Here is a 6,104-nt window from a genome sequence, read left to right as displayed (position 1 = left end):
TCAATAACCAACAGCGGGATCTGGATACCCATGTTGGCTCCCACATGTTCCATGATGATCTCATCGGATGAACCACGATGTTGAGGATTCAATCAATCCCGTATACAATTCCCTTTGTCAATCGGTACGTTACTTGCCTGAGATTCGATCGTCGGTATCCCAATACCTTGTTCAATCTCGTTACCGGCAAGTCACTTTACTCATACCGTAATGCATGATCCCGTGACCAAACACTTGGTCACATTGAGCGCATTATGATGATGCATTACCGAGTGGGCCCAGAGATACCTCTCCGTCATACGGAGTGACAAATCCCAGTCTCGATTCATGCCAACCCAACAGACACTTTCGGAGATACCCGTAGTGCACCTTTATAGCCACCCAGTTACGTTGTGACGTTTGGCACACCCAAAGCACTCCTATGGTATTCGGGAGTTGCAAAATCTCATGGTCTAAGGAAATGATACTTGACATTTGGAAAAGCTCTAGCAAACGAACTACACGATCTTGTGCTATGCTTAGGATTGGGTCTTGTCCATCACATCATTCTCCTAATGATGTGATCCCGTTATCAATGACATCCAATGTCCATAGTCAGGAAACCATGACTATCTGTTGATCAACGAGCTAGTCAACTAGAGGCTCACTAGGGACATTTGTGGTCTATGTATTCACACATGTATTACGATTTCCGGATAACACAATTATAGCATGAACAATAGACAATTATCATGAACAAGGAAATATAATAATAACCATTTTATTATTGCCTCTAGGGCATATTTCCAACAGTCTCCCACTTGCACTAGAGTCAATAATCTAGTTACATTGTGATGAATCGAACACCCATAGAGTTCTGGTGTTGATCATGTTTTGCTCTAGGGAGAGGTTTAGTCAACGGATCTGCTACATTCAGGTCCGTATGTACTTTACAAATATCTATGTCTCCATTTTGAACACTTTCACGAATGGAGTTGAAGCGACGCTTGATATGCCTGGTCTTCCTGTGAAACCTGGGCTCCTTGGCAAGGGCAATAGCTCCAGTGTTGTCACAGAAGAGAGTCATCGGGCCCGACGCATTGGGAATAACTCCTAGGTCGGTAATGAACTCCTTCACCCAGATTTCTTCTTGTGCTGCCTCTGAGGCCGCCATGTACTCCGCTTCACATGTAGATCCCACCACAACGCTTTGCTTGCAACTACACCAGCTTACTGCCCCACCATTCAAAATATACACGTATCCGGTTTGTGACTTAGAGTCATCCAGATCTGTGTCGAAGCTAGCATCGACGTAACCCTTTACGACAAGCTCTTCGTCACCTCCATAAACAAGAAACATATCCTTAGTCCTCTTTAGGTACTTCAGGGTATTCTTGACCGCTGTCCAGTGTTCCATGCCGAGATTACTTTGGTACCTTCCTACCAAACTTACGGCAAGGTTTACATCAGGTCTGGTACACAGCATGGCATACATAATAGACCCTATGGCCGAGGCATAGGGGATGACACTCATCTTTTCTCTATCTTCTGCCGTGTCGGGCATTGAGCCGTGCTCAATTGCACACCTTGCAATACAGGCAAGAACCCCTTCTTGGACTGATCCATATTGAACTTCTTCAATATCTTGTGAAGGTACGTACTTTGTGAAAGACCAATGAGGCGTCTTGATCTATCTCTATAGATCTTGATGCCTAATATATAAGCAGCTTCTCCAAGGTCCTTCATTGAAAAACACTTGTTCAAGTAGGCCTTTATGCTTCCCAAGAATTCTATATCATTTCCCATCAACAGTATGTCATCCACATATAATATGAGAAATGCTACAGAGCTCCCACTCACTTTCTTGTAAACACAGGCTTCTCCATAAGTCTGTGTAAACCCAAACGCTTTGATCATCTCATCAAATCGAATGTTCCAACTCCGAGATGCTTGCACCAGCCCATAGATGGAGCGCTGGAGCTTGCATACCTTGTTAGCATTCTTAGGATCGACAAAACCTTCCAGCTGCATCATATACAATTCTTCCTTAAGAAAGCCGTTAAGGAATGCCGTTTTGACGTCCATTTGCCATATCTCATAATCATAGAATGCGGCAATTGCTAACATGATTCGGACGGACTTCATCTTCGCTACGGGTGAGAAAGTCTCATCGTAGTCAACCCCTTGAACTTGTCGATAACCCTTAGCGACAAGTCGAGCCTTATAGATGGTCACATTACCATCCGCGTCTGTCTTCTTCTTAAAGATCCATTTATTTTCTATGGCTCGCCGATCATCGGGCAAGTCAGTCAAAGTCCATACTTCGTTTTCATACATGGATCCTATCTCGGATTGCATGGCTTCAAGCCATTTGTTGGAATCCAGGCCCGCCATCGCTTCTTCATAGTTCAAAGGTTCACCATTGTCAAGCAACATGATTCCCATGACAGGGTTGCCGTACCACTCTGGTGCGGAACGTGTCCTTGTGGACCTACGAAGTTCAGCAGTAACTTGATCTGAAGCTTCATGATCATCATCATTAACTTCCTCCCCAGTCGGTGCAGGCACCACAGGAACATCTTCCCGCGCTGTGCTACTTTCCGGTTCGGAAGGGGTGACTATCACCTCATCAAGTTCCACTTTCCTCCCACTCACTTCTTTCGAGAGAAACTCTTTCTCTAGAAAGGACCCGTTCTTGGCAACAAAGATCTTGCCTTCGGATCTGAGGTAGAAGGTATACCCAATGGTTTCCTTAGGGTATCCTATGAAGAGGCATTTTTCCGACTTGGGTTCGAGCTTTTCAGGTTGAAGTTTCTTGACATAAGCATCGCATCCCCAAACTTTTAGAAACGACAGCTTAGGTTTCTTCCCAAACCATAATTCATACGGTGTCGTCTCAACGGATTTCGACGGAGCCCTATTTAAAGTGAATGCGGCAGTCTCTAAAGCATAGCCCCAAAATGAGAGCGGTAGATCGGTAAGAGACATCATAGATCGCACCATATCCAATAGAGTGCGATTACGACGTTCGGACACACCATTTCGCTGAGGTGTTCCAGGCGGCATGAGTTGTGAAACTATTCCACATTTCCTTAAGTGTGTGCCAAATTCATGACTCAAATATTCCCCTCCACGATCTGATCGTAAGAATTTTATTTTCCTGTCACGTTGATTCTCAACCTCACTCTGAAATTCCTTGAACTTTTCAAAGGTCTCAGACTTGTGTTTCATTAGGTAGACATACCCATATCTACTCAAGTCATCAGTGAGAGTGAGAACATAACGATAGCCTCCGCGAGCCTCAACACTCATTGGACCACACACATCAGTATGTATGATTTCTAATAAGTTGGTTGCTCACTCCATTGTTCCAGAGAACGGAGTCTTGGTCATTTTGCCCATGAGGCATGGTTCGCATGTGTCAAATGATTCATAATCGAGAGACTCTAAAAGTCCATCAGCATGGAGCTTCTTCATGCGCTTGACACCAATGTGACCAAGGCGGCAGTGCCACAAGTATGTGGGACTATCGTTATCAACTTTATATCTTTTGGTATTCACACTATGAATATGTGTAACATCACGTTCGAGATTCATTAAGAATAAACCATTGACCAGTGGGGCATGACCATAAAACATATCTCTCATATAAATAGAACAACCATTATTCTCGGATTTAAATGAGTAGCCATCTCGCATTAAACGAGATCCAGATACAATGTTCATGCTCAAAGCTGGCACTAAATAACAATCATTGAGGTTTAAAACTAATCCCGTAGGTAAATGTAGAGGTAGCGTGCCGACGGCGATCACATCGACCTTGGAACCATTCCCGACGTGCATCGTCACCTCGTCCTTTGCCAGTCTCCGTTTATTCCGCAACTCCTGCTTTAGTTACAAATATGAGCAACCGCACCGGTATCAAATACCCAGGAGCTACTACGAGTGCTGGTAAGGTACACATCAATAACATGTATATCACATATACCTTTGGTGTTGCCGGCCTTCTTGTCCGCTAAGTACTTGGGGCAGTTCCGCTTCCAGTGACCACTTCCCTTGCAATAAAAGCACTCAGTCTCAGGCTTGGGGTCCATTCTTTGGCTTCTTCCCGGCAACTGGCTTACCGGGTGCGGCAGCTCCCTTGCCGTCCTTCTTGAAGTTCTTCTTACCCTTGCCTTTCTTGAACTTAGTGGTTTTATTCACCATCAACACTTGATGTTCCTTTCTGATCTCCACCTCCGCTGATTTCAGCATTGAATATACCTCAGGAATGGTCTTTTCCATCCCCTGGATATTGAAGTTCATCACAAAGCTCTTGTAGCTCGGTGGAAGCGACTGAAGGATTCTGTCAATGACCGCGTCATCCGGGAGATTAACTCCCAGCTGAGACAAGCGGTTGTGTTACCCAGACATTTTGAGTATGTGCTCACTGACAGAACTATTTTCCTCCATCTTACAACTGAAGAACTTGTCGGAGACTTCATATCTCTCGACCCGGGCATGAGCTTGGAAAACCATTTTTAGCTCTTCGAACATCTCATATGCTCCATGTTGCTCAAAACGCTTTTGGAGCCCTGGTTCTAAGCTGTAAAGCATGCCACACTGAACGAGGGAGTAATCATCAGCACGCTGCTGCCAAGCGTTCATAACGTCTTGGTTCTCTGGGATGGGTGCGTCACCTAGCGGTGCTTCTAGGACATAATCTTTCTTGGCAGCTATGAGGATGATCCTCAGGTTCCGGACCCAGTCCGTATAGTTGCTGCCATCATCTTTCAGCTTGGTTTTCTCTAGGAACGCGTTGAAGTTGAGGGCAAATTAGCGTGGGCCATTTGATCTACAAGACATATTGTAAAGATTTTAGACTAAGTTCATGATAATTAAGTTCATTTAATCAAATTATTCAATGAACTCCCACTCAGATAGACATCCCTCTAGTCATCTAAGTGAAACATGATCCGAGTCAACTAGGCCGTGTCCGATCATCACGTGAGACGGACTAGTCAACATCGGTGAACATCTTCATGTTGATCGTATCTTCTATACGACTCATGCTCGACCTTTCGGTCTTCCGTGTTCCGAGGCCATGTCTGTAAATGCTAGGCTCGTCAAGTCAACCTAAGTGTATTGCGTGTGTAAATCTGGCTTACACCCATTGTATTTGAACGTTAGAATCTATCACACCCGATCATCATGTGGTGCTTCGAAACAACGAACCTTCGCAATGGTGCACAGTTAGGGGGAACACTTTCTTGAAATTATTGCGAGGGATCATCTTATTTAAGCTACCGTCGTTCTAAGAAAATAAGATGTAAAACATGATAAACATCACATGCAATCAAATAGTGACATGATATGGCCAATATCATTTTGCTCCTTTTGATCTCCATCTTCGGGGCGCCATGATCATCTTCGTCACCGGCATGACACCATGATCTCCATCATCGTGTCTTCATGAAGTTGTCACGCCAACGATTACTTCTACGTCTATGGCTAACGTGTTTAGCAATAAAGTAAAGTAATTTACATGGCGTTGTTCAATGACACGCAGGTCATACAAAAATAAAGACAACTCCTATGGCTCCTTCCGGTTGTCATACTCATTGACATGCAAGTCGTGATTCCTATTACAAGAACATGATCAATCTCATACATCACATATATCATTCATCACATCCTCTTGGCCATATCACATCACACGGCATATGCTGCAAAAACAAGTTAGACGTCCTCTAATTGTTGTTGCAAGTTTTTACGTGGCTGCTATAGGTTTCTTAGCGAGAACCTTTCTTACCTATGCCAAAACCACAACGTGATATGCCAATTTATATTTACCCTTCATAAGGACCCTTTTCATCGAATCCGTTCCGACTAAAGTGGGAGAGACAGACACCCGCTAGCCACCTTATGCAACTAGTGCATGTCAGTCGGTGGAACCTGTCTCACATAAGCATACGTGTAAGGTCGGTCCGGGCCGCTTCATCCCACGATGCCGCCGAAACAAGATAAGACTAGTAGTGGCAAGAAAATTGACAACATCTACGCCCACAACAAGTTTGTGTTCTACTCGTGCATAGAAACTACGCATAGACCTAGCTCATGATGCCACTGTTGGGGATCGTAGCAGA

Source organism: Aegilops tauschii, chromosome 1 (genome assembly GCF_002575655.3).
Source record: "Aegilops tauschii subsp. strangulata cultivar AL8/78 chromosome 1, Aet v6.0, whole genome shotgun sequence".
In the NCBI taxonomy this organism is placed as follows: domain Eukaryota; kingdom Viridiplantae; phylum Streptophyta; class Magnoliopsida; order Poales; family Poaceae; genus Aegilops; species Aegilops tauschii.
Note: the sequence above shows the minus strand (reverse complement) of the source record.